The following is a 20281-nucleotide window of genomic DNA, read 5'->3' on the forward strand; positions in this document are numbered from 1 at the left end:
TAGCCCATTATTTCTTTGGCTTGGCTTCGCGGACGAAGATTTATGGAGGGGAAATATCCACGTCAGCTGCAGGCTCGTTTGTGACTAACAAGTCCGATGCGGGACAGGCAGACAGGAAAATTGGTTGGTTGGGGTTGGGTGTTAGGTTTTTCCTCCTTTGTCTTTTGTCAGTGAGGTGGGCTCTGTGGTCTTCTTCAAAGGAGGTTGCTGCCCGCCGAACTGTGAGGCGTCAAGATGCACGGTTTGAGGCGATATCAGCCCACTGGCGGTGGTCAATGTGGCAGGCATCAAGAGATTTCTTTAGGCAGTCCTTGTACCTCTTCTTTGGTGCACCTCTGTCTCGGTGGCCAGTGGAGAGTTCGCCATATAACACGATCTTGGGAAGGCGATGGTCCTCCATTCTGGAGATGTGACCTACCCAGCGCAGTTTGATCTTAAGCAGCGTGGATTCGATGCTGTCGGCCTCTGCCATCTCGAGTACTTCGATCGTGGAGATGAAGTCGCTCCAATGAATGTTGAGGATGGAGCGGAGACAACGCTGGTCGAAGCGTTCTAGGAGCCATAGGTGATGCCGGTAGAGGACCTATGATTCGGAGCCGTACAGGAGTGTGGGTATGACAACGGCTCTGTATACGCTAATCTTTGTGAGGTTTTTCAATTGGTTGTTTTTCCAGACTCTTTTGTGTAATCTTCTAAAGGCGCTATTTGCCTTGGCGAGTCTGTTGTCTATCTCGTTGTCGATCCTTGCATCCGATGAAATGGTGCAGCCGAGATAGGTAAACTGGTTGACCGTTTTGAGTTTTGTGTGCCCAATGGAGATGTGGGGGGGCTGGTAGTCATGATGGGGAGCTGGCTGATGGAGGACCTCAGTTTTCTTCAGGCTGACTTCCAGGCCAAACATTTTGGCAGTTTACGCAAAACAGGATGTCATGCGCTGGAGAGCTGGCTCTGAATGGGCAACTAAAGCTGCATCGTCTGCAAAGAGTAGTTCACGGACAAGTTGTTCTTGTGTCTTGGTGTGAGCTTGCAGGCGCCTCAGATTGAAGAGACTGCCATCCGTGCGGTACCAGATGTAAACAGCGTCTTCATTGTTGAGGTTTTTCATGGCTTGTTTCAGCATCATGCTGAAGAAGATTGAAAAGAGGGTTGGTGCGAGAACGCAGCCTTGCTTCACGCCATTGTTAATGGAGAAGGGTTCAGATGGCTCATTGCTGTATCTGACCCGACCTTGTTGGTTTTCGTGCAGTTGAATAACCATGTTGAGGAACTTTGGGGTGCATCCGAGGCACACTAGTATTTGCCAAAGCCCTTTCCTACTCACGGTGTCGAAGGCTTTGGTGAGGTCAACAAAGGTGATGTAGAGTCCTTTGTTTTGTTCTCTGCACTTTTCTTGGAGCTGTCTGAGGGCAAAGACTATGTCAGTAGTTCCTCTGTTTGCGCGAAAGCCGCACTGTGATTCTGGGAGAACATTTTCAGTGACACTAGGTATTATTCTATTTAGGAGAATCCTAGCGAAGATTTTGCTTGCAATGGAGAGCAGCGTGATTGCCCTGTAGTTTGAGCAGTCTGATTTCTCGTCTTTGTTTTTGTACAGGGTGATGATGATGGCATCACGAAGGTCCTGAGGCAGCTTTCCTTGGTCCCAGCAGAGCTTGAAAAACTCATGCAGTTTGGCATGCAGAGTTTTGCTGCCAGCCTTCCAGACCTCTGGGGGGATTCCATCCATACCTGCTGCTTTGCCACTTTTCAGTTGTTCAATTGCCTTATATGTCTCTTCCCGGGTGAGGACCTCATCCAGCTCTAGCCTTAAGGGCTGTTGAGGGACCTGGAGCAGGGCGGATTCTTGGACTGAGCGGTTGGCATTGAAAAGAGATTGGAAGTGTTCTGACCATCGGTTGAGGATGGAGATCTTGTCGCTGAGGAGGACTTTTCCGTCAAACCACTAGTTTTGAGTGTGGATGCAAGTCCCTATGGACTAGGGGATGTCTTAAGTCACAAATTGGGTGACGGTTCAGAAAAGCCATATGTGTTGAGAACGCTGAGCACTGCTGAAAAACGTCTATGCGCAAATAGACAAGGAAGGCTTGTTGATTATGTTCAGCGCATGCAAGGTTCACCTCTAGCTTTATGGTAGAAATTTAACTCTCGTTACTGACCATCAGCTTCTTACCAGCATTTTCAATCCAAAATCGGGATTTCCCCTCTGACTGCTGCTCTCATGCAGAGATGGGCTTTGCTCCTCTCTGGCTATCGATATCAGATTGAATATCAATCTTGGTCTTGCAATAAACTACTGCTACTCCTCATCCGGATGTCGATCAAGTACCAGTAACTGTGCAGCAAATTGCAGATTGAACGAGAAAAGATCAGGTGTTTGCAAAGGTGAATGAATGCACCCTGTCAGGACGGGCAACTCATAGTGAAGATGTGTTGCTGCAACATATTTCACACATCAACACGAGCTATCTTGGAAGATGGATGCATTCTTTGGGGTAGGCGAGTTGTCATCCGAGATGTGCAACGCCAGCACCTACTCAATAAGTTACATGAATGTCATCCTGGCATGAGCCGAATGAAGGCTTTCACATGATCATTTGTTTCGTGGCCTGGTATCAACCAGGATATTGAAGACACAGTGCACACTTGTTCCATGTGTGTTGAAACTCATTAACACACCTGAACAAGTTCTGTTGCTATTCTGGTCATGGGCCATGGATCCATGACAGAGAATTCTCATTGACTTTGCCGAAGTCAGCAATTTCTACTTGTAGTAAACAGCTATTTTAAGTGGCTGAAAGCATTTCTTATGAGTGGCACTACATCAGCTGCTCCCATCACTGCACTGCAATACCTATTTGCCCATTTTGGATTGCCCTTACAGGTAGTAAGTGATAATGGCCTGCAGTTTACATCTGAGGAGTTTGTATCATTCCTCAAGGGTAATGGCATCAAGGAAACCCTTTGCCCGCCATAACATCCAGCCAGCAATGCTTTAGCCGAAAGGCATGTTCAGACTTTCAAGCGGCTGCTTGAAAAATCTGACAAGAAGCTACCCATCCAACATAAGGTAGCAAACATGTGTTTCATTACAGAAATACACCGCACACAACCATTGGAAAAACTGCAGCGGATTTATTCCTCAAGCTCGCTCCGCAATCTCAACCATCTTTAGTGAAGCCCAGTCTCAAACAGAAATAAGAGGAGAAACCAATTGCAACCTAAGATCAAAGAGATGGGGCTCATCCCAAAATGCAATCATTTGATCTTTATCAATCAGTTAGAGTAGAAACATGAGAGGAGGGAAGGATAAATAGCTACCAGGGACTATAGTATCAATAAAGGGGCCACACATATATTTGGTTAGAGAGCCAGGAAAAAAATTAGAAGAGTTGTTCATGCAGATCATCTGACCCCAGATGACTCTAGGACTCGAGATGAAGATCATCTGATCCCTGATGGCTCTAGGAGTAATGAACCTGCAGACGACTCGTCTGAACCACACACTTATCGATTTAGATGATGATGCGGTCCCGACACACAGTTCACCCTCAAATCCTAATTCTGATCTTAGTGACCAATCACTCCCAGCTCAAGTCAACAAAGAAATCCCGCTCATAGTCAGGCAGAGTCATTAAACCTTGAACTGTGTAATGATCGGCCTATGTATGTTTTGTTATGTAATAATTCCAGATTTAAAGTAAGATCTGAAATGATCCAGTACACTCCCACATAAAATAAAAATGTACTGTAATAAGCAATAATACTCGATCATTGAGTAATTGATTTGGAATTGAAGCAGCAGAAACTAAGACTTTAATATTGTTAAAAGGATAAGGTACAATATCTATTGTATGCACTTGTCTTTTTTCTCTTTGGCTTGGCTTCGCGGACGAAGATTTATGGAGGGGGTAAAAAGTCCACGTCAGCTGCAGGCTCGTTTGTGGCTGACAAGTCCGATGCGGGACAGGCAGACACGATTGCAGCGGTTGCAAGGGAAAATTGGTTGGTTGGGGTTGGGTGTTGGGTTTTTCCTCCTTTGCCTTTTGTTCGTGAGGTGGGCTCTGCGGTCTTCTTCAAAGGAGGTTGCTGCCCGCCAAACTGTGAGGCGCCAAGATGCACGGTTTGAGGCGTTATCAGCCCACTGGCGGTGTTCAATGTGGCAGGCACCAAGAGATTTCTTTAGGCAGTCCTTGTACCTTTTCTTTGGTGCACCTCTGTCACGGTGGCCAGTGGAGAGCTCGCCATATAACAGGATCTTGGGAAGGCGATGGTCCTCCATTCTGGAGACGTGACCCATCCAGCGCAGCTGGATCTTCAGCAGCGTGGACTCGATGCTGTCGACCTCTGCCATCTCGAGTACTTCGACGTTAGGGGTGTAAGCACTCCAATGGATGTTGAGGATGGAGCGGAGACAACGCTGGTGGAAGCGTTCTAGGAGCCGTAGGTGGTGCTGGTAGATGACCCATGATTCGGAGCCGAACAGGAGTGTGGGTATGACAACGGCTCTGTATACGCTTATCTTTGTGAGGTTTTTCAGTTGGTTGTTTTTCCAGACTCTTTTGTGTAGTCTTCCAAAGGCGCTATTTGCCTTGGCGATTCTGTTGTCTATCTCATTGTCGATCCTTGCATCTGATGAAATGGTGCAGCCGAGATAGGTAAACTGGTTGACCGTTTTGAGTTTTGTGTGCCCGATGGAGATGTGGGGGGGCTGGTAGTCATGGTGGGGAGCTGGCTGATGGAGGACCTCAGTTTTCTTCAGGCTGACTTCCAGGCCAAACATTTTGGCAGTTTCCGCAAAGCAGGACGTCAAGCGCTGAAGAGCTGGCTCTGAATGGGCAACTAAAGCGGCATCATCTGCAAAGAGTAGTTCACGGACAAGTTTCTCTTGTGTCTTGGTGTGAGCTTGCAGGCGCCTCAGATTGAAGAGACTGCCATCCGTGCGGTACCGGATGTAAACAGCGTCTTCATTGTTGGGGTCTTTCATGGCTTGGTTCAGCATCATGCTGAAGAAGATTGAAAAGAGGGTTGGTGCCAGAACACAGCCTTGCTTCACGCCATTGTTAATGGAGAAGGGTTCAGAGAGCTCATTGCTGTATCTGACCCGACCTTGTTGGTTTTCGTGCAGTTGGATAATCATGTTGAGGAACTTTGGGGGACATCCGATGCGCTCTAGTATTTGCCAAAGCCCTTTCCTGCTCACGGTGTCGAAGGCTTTGGTGAGGTCAACAAAGGTGATGTAGAGTCCTTTGTTTTGTTCTCTGCACTTTTCTTGGAGCTGTCTGAGGGCAAAGACCATGTCAGTGGTTCCTCTGTTTGCGCGAAAGCCGCACTTGTACCAAGTTGAAAAATGTGATCATGTGTTTTCTTGAAGACGCATAACTTAAGAGTTATGGAAGTCATGATCTCGAATGGAGGAATGTAGTATCCTATGTCAGCATCCATGCTGATATATTATAAGTATCTCATGAATATGCAATTATGCTAAGTCATTAACCTCATTGTTTTATATCAATGATCTATCAATGACCTGTTGCGTAATTAGTATCAAAGAATGTCCACTATGACCATATATGGTAAAATGTAAGCTCTCTACAGCTATGAATGGACAGCATTGGAATGTGACTTGACCACTGCTTGGTCCATGTGCTATGTGAATAAACCACTTGAGGTTTAGATCTCACTCTATTAAGTCATGTGTGCCTTGTCTCTGTTTTTTTGACTGTGTACATTGGCTACTGGAACTTTAAACTATACTCATAGTTTCTCCAATACACAAAAATTGGAAATATATTCAAGGTGCCATCATTCAAACCCTCTCCTCCCCTTCCAAATGGATCATTCCTGACAGGATACCTTGAATAAAGCTTAATTCATCATCTCCAATGCTTCTCCTTCAATTTTCCCCCAGTGTCATCCTGGCCAAGTGCAGAAAAATGCCCTGTAACATACTCCCTTCCCACAGGACTGACATTTCTGGAATGCCTGACATTTCTGGAACCTTCTTCCTGTTTGAAGTAGCATGGTCTCAAAATAAATGCTGGTTAGACTTTCCTCATCTGTGTTTCTCTGCTTCAGCCCAAATTTGGACATGCTTCACTGCTCTGTGGTTTTGTTGTTATTGACCTTTAAATCCTTCCACTTCAATCCTTCCCTTTCTGATTGTTTCCCGGCAGGTCATCCCCTTTGCTGCTAACTGTGAGGATGAATGCACTTGCTGGGTCCTTAGTACTGAAGAGAACCTTCAGAGAGATGAATTCCATTAACATGGAAGAGGAATAGACATCTCATCCAGTCAGGAGAGTCCAGGCTTCACACTAGCTATAATGTCACAAACATATTCCGTTCAATGAAAGCAGGAGGTGTGAGAGCAACAATCTTTTCTCTCCGTGGATTTGGGAAGGTCAGGGTGAGAAATGCTATAAACTGTCTTAACAATGGACACAAAAATTATTAATGGAACAGTTTCATTCTGACACCGAGAGGCCAGTCAGTGCAGGAATCAGACTGTCGCTGCTCAGACTATTTGCGTGAGATCCAATACCAGTTTTTTATTTGATTCATGATCCTCCTGCCGCCCCCCCCTCTCCAATTTACATCACCGCTGCTCACCACACATCTTCTCCTTCTGCTTCCCAAGACCGCTGTCAAAATCCTCACCTCCACTGGACTTCTTGCCCACTTTCAGGACAAGCTTTGTTGCCACTCCTGCTTACCAATAATGTGCCTGATTAATTTTCAATCTCACTCACTGCCTTCCTTCATCCGAGTTGGGGAACTAATAGTCTTCGATGATGCCACAAATTGTGCTCCATGGCTGATCAGTTGTGGCAGCGCAGTCACCTGATCGGGGTGACAAATACAAAACCAAGATGAAAGCCTCTTCAGACATGCCACTGCATCTCAAACTAGTTTTGCATCTATTCTTGATAAAAATACCAATTTGCCGGTTACAACCAGGAGCAGCTTTTAATTCCATCATATTCACAAACAACTTGGCAAATGCATTTGAAATGAATAATTAAAAACCCTGCCCAAAACCATGGGCCAAGCTCATCTTCACTCTCCACAGAATGTATGAAGACTGTTCCAGATTTTGTTTACCAGAGTAACTAATTGGCTTCTTATTCTCCATTTATATTCTTTATGTTCCAGCGTTGAAGCCTTTTGATTGAAAAAGCAGAAAGAGAAGCAGCGAACCACGCCAATGCAGATCTGAACATGGGAATTGGGTCAAGCTGTCAAACAACATGGCACAGAAGGGGCTCTTCAGCTTTATGTCTTTGAGCATGCTCAGTGCTGAAGTATCCGATTCATCATCCTGTGCCTCTCCATTCATAACTGTACAAATGCACTCAACAATTTGCTTCTAACATTTGCTCTCAATGTTGCTCCTTTTCAGTCAGCACAGATTAGATCATATCAGCTCACCACATGCTGTGCTCAGTCGACTCAGCTCCATCAGAAATCATTGTACAAATGTCCTGTCTACTGCCAGGAAAAACAGGTTCTCCTCGTTTACTGCATTCAAGCTGTTGACAATTCTGAAACACCTGACAAAACCTTTGAACTTCCCTCAGACAGAACCTCACCAATCTCCAGGGTCTCCAACAAAGTCCTTAATCTGTGGTCCTGCATGCATTAGGTCTTTTCTGAAACCTGTTCATGTCTTTGATACAGAGTTCACTGAGACCTGCCTGCTGGTTTATAGAGGACTGCACCACTCAGTTTTCGTCTCATCATTTTATCCTTCCAGTTTCATTATTATTTTGTATATTCACCCATGTTTCTTCTTGCCCTCCTTTTTTAAACTACACCATTTAGTTAATCTTGCTTTTAGATAATCTTCTGCTAAATGTACCAAAGAAAGGATGAGGTGATCTTAGGAAAGAGCAGAGTTGTGGGGCAAATTTAAAAATTGACTGTGATCGGCTGGTACAGTGAGTTGTTACCATTGCTTTTGGCATTTCACCCTTGAACACAAGTGTCATTCACATCCAATGCAAAAAGGTCCACTCACAGGGTTCTCTTCACTTCATTCCCAACAAGTGCTGACATTTAGTGTGGTTCTCAGGGTGGCTGTGGCAGAATACTGAGGGATAACAGCAGTACAACTGCATACCTAGGAAAGTACAAATGAAGAACTGGAGCCTCAAGTCTGCACTGCCCTTCAAAAGGATAATGACTGCAATCCCATATTGCCCACGGCTTTAATGACCTTTCCGCCAGATTTAATAGTGACATGCAATATTTAAATTGTACTCTTTCACCTACATTTGTCAAACCAAAACCAGCATCAAATGGATGTCTAAACCTTGGCACAGGTGTTGATCCTCATTATAATATCAGTATAGTGGAGTAGGATAAGTCCTCTGAAGAAAGCAAACATGTCAATAAACCACTAACCTAGTTCATGGAAGCGGATACCTGACAGAAGAACAACATTCCTTTGTTAGCGGTCCCAAAGAGTGATTTGATTGGTCCCACTCATCTCCTTCCCTGTAAACATTAACTTCCTTCGGACAGAATAAGAACAAAATGGTAACTGAGCTGTCCATTTTACTCCCTGCACCCCCATTCTCAGTCACTGTCAGGCCCAGTCTTTGCTCTCTGTTGTTGTCAGTTTGCCTGATGCCCATCCCGCTTGGTTCAATTACTGCACCAGAAAGTTATATTGAATGGAGGGAGCATCCAGAATGGAAGGGGGTTGAACACATTTCTTCCCTGTATTGGATTGGCTCTTCTTCACTACTACTGCTGACTTGGCAACATGAGAATGTCCAGCCTGAGGCGAAAGTCACCGTTTGTGGTCAGACCTCAATGCAGTTCCTCATCCTGGAGAAATACTAATGTTGCTGTGCCTTTCTCCTAGTCTTCCTGTTGGATGTTCAGCTCCCCTCATGGTATATTATATTTCCCAACTGAGCTTGGGACATATCATCAATGCTTCAAGCAGACACTCAACATAGAGGTGTGTCAAAAAAAAAACCTTCTGGTTTGGGCAGTACACATCAAATCGGAGTGGACCTTCGAAATCAGTATTGCAAAGTGAAGTGTGCAAATCCAGAGGAGCTTCTGAGCCGACGTTTACCCACCTTATCATTGTAATGAAGGTAGGGGACAAAACCGGTTGGGGTGCAGGTCCACACCACATTATAAAGACTGTATTTTAAAAGTATAATATGGATATCACTGAATCAACTGTGGGTTCATAATCAATGTTGTGAAATTTTGAACCACTTTCAAGGGTAGGGATTCAGGTTTCCTGAACGGTTCTCAATGTGAATCAGTTCCAAAGGGAATTTTGGGCCTGACCAACTTCACTCAAGGATGTTCCAAACCTAACCTGAGTTGTGATGACATCTGCAACTGGAGGGCAAGTGCCAAATTCATCTGCAATTGGACCACCCACAAGCCGATTCCACCAATAGAACACTACCGCACATAAAAAGGCCCTTCAGCCTATCTAGTCTCTGCTGAACTATTATTGTCCCTAGTCCCATTGAACTGCATCCAGTCCATATCCTTCCATACCCTTCCCATCCATGTACCTATCTAGGTTTTGCTTTAATTTCAAAATTGAGCCTTCAGTCACCACTTCATCTGGTTCCTCAATTCACACTCCCACTACACTCTGCGTGAAGTTCAAAGTTCACATTTATTATCAGAGTATATACATAATATCGCATACACTCCTGAGATTCTTTTTCCTCCAAATGTGCCCTTTCAAGATTTCCCCTTTATCCTTAACCCTTGTTCTCGTTCTTGCCTCATCTAAATTCAATGGGAAATGCCTGCTTGCCTTTACACATCTTTAACTCTCATTATTTTGTATACCTTCATCAAATCTCCCACCATTCTTCTACACTTCAAGAAAGCACTGAGATCAAATGCAAACACCACAGTTGAATCAAATTTGTGGCAATCCTGTGGCCTGCCCCTCTCCGTTCAATGATTATTTGTGCTTTTTATCCCAGCTGCTCTATCTCCTGTCTCTCCATTTGCTTTGCCTTCAGTTTTATTGTAGTTATTGGTGAAACAAACACTCATTTAGCTAAGATGTTTATGGTACTCTGGCTGTCACATCACCAGCAGTGCCCTTCCAGTCCCATCAGTGACAATTTAGCTGTGCAATCTCTTCTCCAGGACAGTAAGTCTCCAACAAAGGCAACACTACTCTGCCACATTCAGTTAGCAGATTTGGAAACAGCAGTCTGTCTGGTTTCATTTCAACTGAGACCTGACCCTGCGTGTGGAATGAATGGGAGTCTGGTATGATATGGGCATAAATAGCAACAGTTTCGGTGGCTGGCATTAGTTCACAGTCCATTATCCCATGAGATTGGACACTCTGTTCTGCCTCAGCATAGTACAGACAGTTGTTTCTGAACCTGCCCTACACTTGCTCCTGGAACAGAAAAAGCCTCAACATTAACTCGTTAATAAATTTCTTCACATTCTCCTTCTTCTCTGTCACTGGATCTGTTCCAGACCTACACCCTTCCAAGATCCCAGCACTCCTCCAACTGGTTTGTGTCTGTCCAATTTCCTTTGCCTTGTTATTGATGACCTTGCCTTGGTCCTGAATTCCCCCTTGAGTCAATGTTTATCTTAAAGTCCCTCTCAGACTATGCGACTGGTCATCAGTTCTGATCTTTCTTTAACTATTTCAAAGTTGGACTTCTTGATCCTGTGAAACACGTTGGGACATTTTACTGCATTAAAACTGCATTAAAAATGTCAAAAATGGAACTTCATCAAGATCAATCAATAATGGAGAATAATATACATCCACGTTAGTTTTCCTTCTGCTTTGCCACCTTTCTGATTTAGTAATTTGTTGCTATGGATATGATCATCAATAGGAGGGAATAGTCAATTACTGGGATTGTGTTTCTGGCTGCAATCCAACAGTGGGAATGAGGATGGAGTTTTTTTTTCTTTTAAAATATTTTTATTGTTTAACATATAAGCATACATAAAAAATGACAATTAAATAGTAATTAATTCGTAAACAAATAAACATACAGAAAAAAATAAGAGTATATAAAGCTACATCAATAGTTACTTCCAATTGTCACGTTCCCTCTTTGCTTAAACAACAAGGCCTTACCCTGCAACTGAAACACAATGGTTGTGAAATGTGCTGCATCTCAAGAATGTGGAAATGCTCGAGACAGACCATGGTGCTCTTTTCCTATCTGCGTGCAAAGACAGTGCTTTTGGATAGTGTTGCTTACAAGGATACAAAGCAAACGCATCAGAAGAAGACTGCAATGGATCCAAGTCTGTGTCTTTGACAGAGAAGTGCTGAGGGCAGTTTCCTGTTTCAAAATGACATCCTGAGACTGCACCTCATCTGATGTGTTAGTCAGATGGATTTATTCATCCCTTTGCAATTTCACCCCAGAAATGATGAGGCATGAAATTCCTGTCATGCTTATGCAATGCAGACTTTCAAAACAACCATAACCTCTTTACAGGGACTCTTTCAAATGATATTGAAAACTATTTGCTTGTTATTCTGCTCTTACCTAGAACAGTGTCCTTTGGTGCTTCAAAAAGTGCTCAAATTCACAAGCTCCTATGTTTAATCATTAGATGTCGACCTGTTAGCAAGTACCAAACTGATCCAGATGAGGTAACATTCTCTTCATTCACTGTCATCTCCCCCCCAGCACAGATCATCTACGGTCCTTGCGATTTATGTTCAGACCCAGTCGTCCAAAGGAACTTAACCCAGGCAATTCCGCACCTGCGGAAGAGATAGAAAACAACACAGTAATTGCAAACAATCCAAATGAAACTGAGCTGCCAATTCCTCACATTCCTGTCCGCATTCAAATCATATAAAACCATATAACCATATAACCACTTACAGCACAGAACAGGCCAGTTCGGCCCTACTAGTCCATGCCGTAGCAAATCCCCACCCTCCTAGTCCCACTGACCAGCACCCGGTCCATACCCCTCCAGTCCTCTCCTCTCCATGTAACTATCCAGTCTATCCTTAAATGTAACCAATGATCCCGCCTTGACCACGTCTGCCGGAAGCTCATTCCACATCCCCACCACCCTCTGCGTAAAGAAATTTCCCCTCATGTTCCCCTTATAATTTTCCCCCTTCAATCTTAAACCATGTCCTCTCGTTTGAATCTCCCCCTTTCTTAATTGAAAAAGCCTTTCCACATTTACTCTGTCTGTCCCTTTTAAAATCTTAAACATCTCTATCAAGTCCCCTCTCAATTTTCTACGCTCCAGAGAAAAAAGCCCCAGCCTGCACAACCTTTCCCTGTAACTCAGACCCTGAAATCCTCATGAACCTTCTCTGCACTCTCTCTATTTTGTTTATATCTTTCCTATAATTTGGTGACCAAAACTGTACACAGTACTCCATACTTGGCCTCACCAATGCCTTGTACAATTTCATCATAGCCTCCCTACTCTTGAATTCAATACTCCGATTTATGAAGGCCAACATTCCAAATGCCTTCTTCACCACACCATCTACCTGAGTATCAGCCTTGAGGGTACTATTTACCATAACTCCTAAATCCCTTTGTTACTCTGCACTCCTCAATTGTCTATCATTCAATGTATATGACCTATTTAAATTTGCCTTTCCAAAACGTAGCACCTCACATTTATCTGTATTAAATTCCATCAGCCATTTCTCAGCCCACACCTCCAGCCTTCCTAAATCACCTTTTAATCTACCTCACTGTCCACAATACCACCAATCTTTGTGTCATCCACAAACTGGCTTATCCAATTTTCCACCCCTACTTCCAGATAATAGTGGACCCAGGACCGAACCCTGCGGAACTCCACTAGTTATCGGCCTCCAATTGGACAAACAATTTTCTACCACTACTCTCTGTGGGGAACTTTGTCAAAAGCTTTACTTAAGTCCAAATAGTCAACATCCACAGCTTTCCCTTCATCAACCTTTTTTGTAACCCCCTCGAAGAACTCAATCAGGTTTGTCAAGCATGATCTACCCCTGACAAAACCATGCTGATTACTCCCTATCAATCCCTGTACCTCCAAAAATTTGTAAATAGCATCCCTCAGAACACTTTCCATTAACTTGCCCGCCACAGACATCAGACTTACAGGCCTATAATTCCCAGGTTTGCATTTAGACCCTTTCTTAAACAGAGGAACCACATGCACCACCCTCCAATCCTTTGGCACCACCCCCGTGGCCAGTGACATCCTAAATATCTCTGTTAATGGCCCCACTAACTGTCCACTAGCCTCCCTGAGTGTCCTAGGGAATATTTTGTCCAGTCCAGATGATTTATCCACCTTTATCCTTTTTAACACAGCCATCACTACCTCCTCGGTTATCCTTATATACTTCATGACCTCCCCACTATTTTTCTTTACTTCAACTGGTTCAACATTTTTTTCCCTAGTGAATACCGAGGCAAAGAAATCATTCAAAATTTTCCCCATTTCCTCAGACTTCTCACTCAGCCTACCCTTGCTATCTACAACGGGTCCAATTTTATCTCTCACTAATCTTTTACTTTTAATGTACTTATAGAAACCCTTTGGATTTATTTTTACTCTGTCAACCAAAGCCTCTTCATGCCTTTTTTTGGCCTTTCTAATTTCTTTCTTAAGATTCCTTCTACACTCCTTGTAGTCCTCCTTCAACTTCTCAGCTCCCTGCTCTTTATACCTCTTGTACACCTCCCTTTTTCTCCTAACCAAATTTCCAATATTCCTCGAAAACCAAGCCTCCCTATGACTTCCAGCCTTTCCTTTGATCCAGACTGGGACATAACTACTCTGTACCCTCAAAATTTATTTTTTGAATATCCTCCATTTTTCATTAACATTCTTACCTGAAAATATCCTGTCCCACTCAATACTCCCCAAATCCCTTCTTATTCCTTCGAAATTTGCTCTTCTCCAATCCAGAACCTCAACTTTAGGCCTCTCCTTGCTCTTCCCTAAAACTACCCTAAAACTAACAGAATTATGATCACTAGACCCAATTGGTTCTCCAACATTAATGTCCGCTACCTGACCTAGCTCGTTCCCTAACAGGAGATCCAGTATTACACCAAACAATGAACCATTGCATGGTAGCAGTTGTCCTTCCATCTTCACAATGCTGTTCATTGATTAGCACAAAGTCATGAATAAATCCCTGCAGAAGCTGACCAGCCTGTGATATCTGTCTCTGAGGCCAACGTCAAAACATCCTTCAAGCAGGTAAACCCTTACAAGTGATCATGTCAGATGGTGTACTTGGCAGGTTACTGAAAATCTGCCAACCAACTGGCTGGAATATTCATTGACATTTTGAATCTCTCATTGCTACTGTTGGATGTTCCCACCTGCTTCAAAAGGGCATCAATCATGCTGGTGCCTAAGACAAGCAGAGTGAGTTGTCTCAATGACATCATCCAGCTGCACACAGATCTACTGTGATGAAATGCATGACATCATGGACCATAGGGTCTGTACTGTGCCCTATTGTTCTATGTTCAGTTACCAGGATGCACCAAGCAAGCTAGATCTAGGCAGCTGTGACCAGCCATGGAAGATTAGCAAAAAGTTATCTCCATAGAAGTGATCAAGGTTGGACATCATAAATCAAGATTAAGGTGGGAAACTGGTTTAGTTTGAACAATAGATCAAGATGATTGGAGAATGTTATGTAAAGTTAATATGACTAAAATTATTAATGTAAGGTATAGATTAGTACAACGTAATTGTTTGCATTAATTCTATTTAAAGGCTTTACAGGCTTTATCATATATTATGATAAAGAGACAGGTTCTTTTTTCATTCCATAAGATTAAGCCATTTTGGATACAAATTAAAGTATTTTTTGGAGAAAATATTAAAGATTAATCTTCCATTGGATCTAATATTATTTTTGTTGGGAAATATTAAGATGTTTAGTTTAAAATTAAGATTAACTATGTAGCAAATTGAATTTTTATGATTAGATTTAGCTGTTTCAAGGAAATGTATAGTTATTACTTGGAATTCAGATATGGATTTAGGCATGCAGAAATGACATACTGAAATGAGATCTTGAATTCCTCTTGAAAAAAATAGCATAGTTTATGTAATAAATATCAGTCTTTTATTTTTGAAAATATGAAGCCTATATTTACAACATGTTAGTTTGAAAATTTAAGCTCTCAATAGCTTGGCCTGCTGTTAGTTCTCGGTTTCACTGCGGTCAATTTGAATTTATATATCTCCTTTTCTTCTTTCTTTCTAAGGGGTACTTGGGAGGGAAAGGATGATGGGGAGGTAGGGAGGGATTAGGTTCATGTACCACATGTATTTTCTTATACATATATAATTCATTATTCATTGAAATATATTGTGGTTTTAAAATTATAAATAAAATATTAAAAAAGGTTTGGGCATTGAAATTGATCCCCTGATGTGTTATATGGGTTGTGTTCATGTTGAGGCAGAACCATGAAAGCATATCCTGACTTCCACACTTACAAAGAGCACCTCCATGAAATAGAATCCTATCTTCCATGTTAACTTCATCTGAAGTTCTGAAGCATTAACCTTATGTAGTGCGCTGCAGTGTGAACAAACAAGCACAAACAATGAGAAGACTGTGCCACAGGCTTTAATCAGCTTAAACTTGCACATCAGGTCTCTGTAGCCCCTGGCCCCACGTGCCCAACTGCTCCCTAAGAGGCTGGCTAGAGTCTTGTCTTTATACGGGCTGGTGGCTGACAGCTGGCAGGTTGCCTACCTACAGGTACAGTGCTTGCCCCCTGGAGTAGGCTGGAAGGAGTGCGGTCAGTGTAGTGGTTGTGTCACCACATTTACCTCTTTCTTAATATAGTCCCAGGGGTGGGGGAGTGGCAGTGTTCTTAGAACCAATTAGTCCAAAGGCATATTTATGTTTAGGCGGTCCAGTGGTTCTCTTTTTCTCCGGGACCATCGCAGGACAGGCTCCTGGTTAATGGTCGGTGGGAGCAGGGGCGCCTGAAGGTTGGCTGGGTCCAGGGTGGTCAGGAGAGCCGGTGGTGTGGGCGGGAAGAGTGGAGGTGTCCACCAGTGTGGGGTTGTAGGTACAAGGTGGGTCCACAGGGAGTGGGCCCCTCTGGAGAGGTGGAGAGAGGGTGTCAGCCCCAGGGGATTCCTGGATGGGCCAGGGGTTCCCAGGGTAAGAGAGCTGGGCCCCTGCTGGTGCCAGGTCCCTGGTTAAGACGGTGTCCTCACATTCATCGGGGTACTTGACTAAGGACCAATTTGGGTTTGAATGGAGGATGTGCAACTGCTTGACCAGAGGGTAGGATTTATGGGTGCTTATGGAGGAGTATTGGTCTGGGAAATATCAGCCACACTGGCAGGGAAATGCCAGTCACCAATTTCCAAGGAAAGGAGAAAAAGCATTCATGAGAGCTCTGATTCGTAGCCGTGCACAAGAGCGGCCATATGGCATAGAGTGCCTCGGGGAGGGCCTTGCCAATAATTTATGGACCATCCTTTCGACTCAGGGCCAGGAGGACTGCCCTCCAGATCACCCTGTTTTCATGTTCAACCTGCTCATTGCCACTGAAGTTGTGGCTAGTCGTACGACTAGATGCAATGCCTCACACCTCCAGGTACTGGTGCAGCTCTTCACTCTTGAAGCTAGACCCCCATTCGCTGTGGATGAATGCCAGGAATCTAAACATGGTGACGATCGGCGTCAACACCTTGACAACAGAGGCAGTAGAGGTGTCAGGGCAAGGGATGGCGAAGGGAAAACAAGAGTATTCATCTATGACCGAGAGGAAAGCAGTGGTCCCTTAAAGTCGACGCTGAGTCGCTTGAAGGGCTGAGTGGCTTTTATTACGTGGGCCTGTGGTGGGCAGAAGAAGCACAGTTTGCATTCCACACAGACCCTGCAGTACTCAGTCATGGTCTGGACTTCCTGGATGTTGAAAGAGAGGTTCTGGGACTTTATAAAGTGGTTTAGGCACATGATCCCTGCTGTACAGTTGTTTGGACTGTGCACTGGCTCAGGTCCGAGACAGGACATCAGGGGAGTTGTTTAGCTTCCCCGGCCTATACTGGATATTGTAGCTGAATGTGGCCAGCTCGACTCTTCAGTGCAAGATCTTGTCGTTTTTGATCTTGTCTCTGTGGGTGCTGCTGAACATGAATGCCTCTGTGCACTGGTCTGTGAGAAGGGTGAACCTTCTGCCTACCAGATAGTGGTGCCAGTGGCGGACCGCTTCCACGATTGCCTGGGTCTCCTTTTCGATGGCAGAGTGTCCGAGCTCTGAACTGTAGAGGGTCCTGGAGAAAGAGGCCATGGGTCTGCCACTCAGTTGAGAGTGGCACCAAGGGCAATGTCAGAGGCATCGCACTCCACCTGGAATGGGGTGTTTTCATCCATGGCATGCCTCGTGGCATTGCCGATGTCTTGTCTGATGTGAGCGAAGGCCACTTACACCTCAGCAGGGAGGGAAAAGTGGTGGCTTGGGCCAGTGGATGGACCTTGTCTAAAATGTGGAGGGACCCACTGGGAGTAGAAGAGAAGAGCCCTAGGTACCTGCGGAGGGCCTTGAGCATGTGGGGGTGGGGCAGTTCCATTAGGGGATGCGTGCATTTGGGGTCGGGACCAATGACACCATGATCCATGGTGCACCCCAGGATGGTGAGGCTGAACACGCAATTCTCCCTATTATAGGTGAGGTTTAGTGCCTCTGCTGTCTGGAGAAATCTCTCCAAGTTGGCATTGTGGTCCTGCTGATCGTGGTTGCAAATGGTGGCATTGTCCAGGTTCAGGAAGGATGCTCATAGGTCGTGCCAGTCTACCATACAGTCCAATCTCCTGCTGGAGATTTATGACCCCAAATGGGACCTGGCGGAACTGGTAAAGGCCATATAAGGTTTATCCCGGGTGTGGACTTTGTGCTGTGGATGGTGAGTGGGGGGATGGGCTACCGAAGACTAAGGTGAGGCTGTGGAGGTGGCACTGGAAGTCAGGTCACAGGATAACCAGGGCACAGAGCTTAGGCATGACCAGTGGCCTGAACCCTTGGTATATCTCTCCTCCAACCATCAAGTTCACCGAGCAGCACTCTAGTACCATGATGGAGTGGTCCTGCACCATGAAGGCGATAACGAAGTTTGCTGGGTATACATTGAGCGCCAGCTTTTGGACTACATTCAGGTGCACAAAGCTCTCAGTACTACCACTATCAAAGAGGCATTTTATGACCATGCTGTCAACAGCAATGTCCATCATCGAGCACCCGAGTCCATGTGGAATGTCCTCTAATAGCATAGTGAATGCTAGGACCACCTCGGGGTCCAAGTCGCTGCTCCCAGCCGGATGTACCTGCATGTTCAGTGGTTGCCCCCTGTAGTAGGCTGATAGGAGTGCACCCAGTGTAGTGGTTGTATCACCACATCTTAGCCACCAAATTTTACCCCCGTCATCAATCCAAAAGGCTTCTTCAGGCAGAGACTCTCACACATTGCTGATGTACATTGACCCTCTCTCATGCATATATCACTCATACCATCATTCTCATTCTTACTGGCATTGGAGTCTCTTTTCACATTCACTCAAATTCCCTCTTACACCCACTGATTTTCGCAGGTACCCAGACTACTTTCTCATGCAATGTCTCCCTCTCTCTCTCTCTCTCACACACACACACACATACACGCACACACACACACACACACACACACACACACCCACACACACCCACACACACCCACACACACACACACACACATCTTCTTCATGCACACTGACCCCACTGACCCCACTGTCACACGGACATGGTCTCCCTCACATGCACTGACCACACTCTTTCACACAGACATGGTCTCCCTCACACACACTGATTAACCTCATTCTTCACACAGACATCGTCTCCCTCACATACAATGACCACACGCTCTCATGCAGACATCGACATTTTCACTGACCCTCTCTCTTACACACTCTGATTCTTCCTCTCTCACAGCTCTGTTGCGAGTTTCTGAATCTCAGCTGGTGATTTTGGTGGGGCCGTATTCACCTCCCAAATCAATGATCTGTCTTCGCAAAATTTAACTCCCAACCAGCAGGATGGAAAAATACCAATGCTCAAACACGCTGAGAAACTCAGGAGATCACAAAGCATTTAAAAGAAACATACTTAAGTCTGTATACTTTTGTCAAGATATGAGCAAAAAAACAGCAAGCGCATGAATAAAAACGTGATGAGAGAATTTGATTTTGCTCGTATCTTGACAAGGGGCCCAAACCCAAAAGGCTCATTGCCCTTGACTTTCTATGGGTGCTGTGTATTGCACATTTGTGTATTGCACTCCATCCCAACATCTGGAGACTTTCTTGTTTAACTGCAAAGAATAGTGCTGGCTTCCAGATCAATCGAAAACTCTGCTCTGTTCCCTTGTGTTTCCCACTTCACATTTACATCTGGTTCCTGGGAAAGGCCTGACGTAGTTGGAGCTTTTTGCGCTGTGATCAGCAGCAAAGAAGAAATTAGAGACCAGCCAATATCAGAATCAATACTTTATGTTGTGATGGCCAATGGAGTTAAGAGGACAATGATTGACATTTTCAGATCACAAACTCTCATTTTACATCAGCACATATACCACTGCAAACCTGTTTTATCAAAACTCTGAGGACATTGTTGTGGCGATAAATAATATAGTTCAGTTATCAACTATAATGCCTTGCAGGATAATATAGATTGGTTAGCGATTGTAATGGCTGGCATGTTGCACGGGACCACAAGGGAGTAAAAAACAGTAATGGTGGAATAAAATTGAGAATGTTTGAACTCAACCTATGAGTGTTGACTTTATTTGGCCTCAGGATTTAACAGACATAAACACCATGATAACACCACTGTGCATTTGAATGCAAATGGCAATACATTCACTCACAACTTCAAGGTTCAGGAGTGTTGCAGGTTTGAGAAAGAGGCAGCCAGCCTGATCAATGAAAGCTCACTGTCCACTTCTGCAAAGCAGCCCAAAACAAAAGCCTTGGGAGACGGTGGCCCAGGAGCCCGCACACCCAGATCCTTCAGTGATACCCTATGCACATTCATAATGGAGCCATGCAGTTTACAATCTTGCCAATCTTCAATAACTGAATGAAGAGAAATTCCCTTAATGAAAATATTCGCTGATAATTTATCTTAGATTCTTGGGCTTAAATCTATCAAGGCTAACTGCAGTATTTGTTGAATACAGTAAAATCCCCGTTATCCAGAATGCAAACAACCCGCAGTCACAAGCAATTGGCAAAAAAAAA

General features: G+C 44.4%; 1 long non-coding RNA gene across 2 annotated transcripts in view; it reads right to left on the reverse strand.

Annotated features, from left to right (window-relative positions):
• The window catches only part of LOC138762691 (uncharacterized), a 31930-nt gene extending 17498 nt beyond the window's left edge, over nucleotides 1-14432 (reverse strand). The window contains exons 1-2 of one of the 2 annotated variants that reach the window (XR_011357058.1): nucleotides 14356-14432; nucleotides 11532-11752 (exon numbers count right to left, since the gene is read on the reverse strand). This is a non-coding gene — a long non-coding RNA (uncharacterized lncRNA). Of the gene's footprint in view, nucleotides 1-11531; nucleotides 11753-14351 lie in introns of both variants that reach the window. The other variant, XR_011357057.1, reaches the window with a different exon arrangement.
• Between the last annotated feature and the right edge of the window lie 5849 nt (nucleotides 14433-20281).

Source organism: Narcine bancroftii, chromosome 5, assembly GCF_036971445.1.
Source record: "Narcine bancroftii isolate sNarBan1 chromosome 5, sNarBan1.hap1, whole genome shotgun sequence".
NCBI lineage: Eukaryota > Metazoa > Chordata > Chondrichthyes > Torpediniformes > Narcinidae > Narcine > Narcine bancroftii.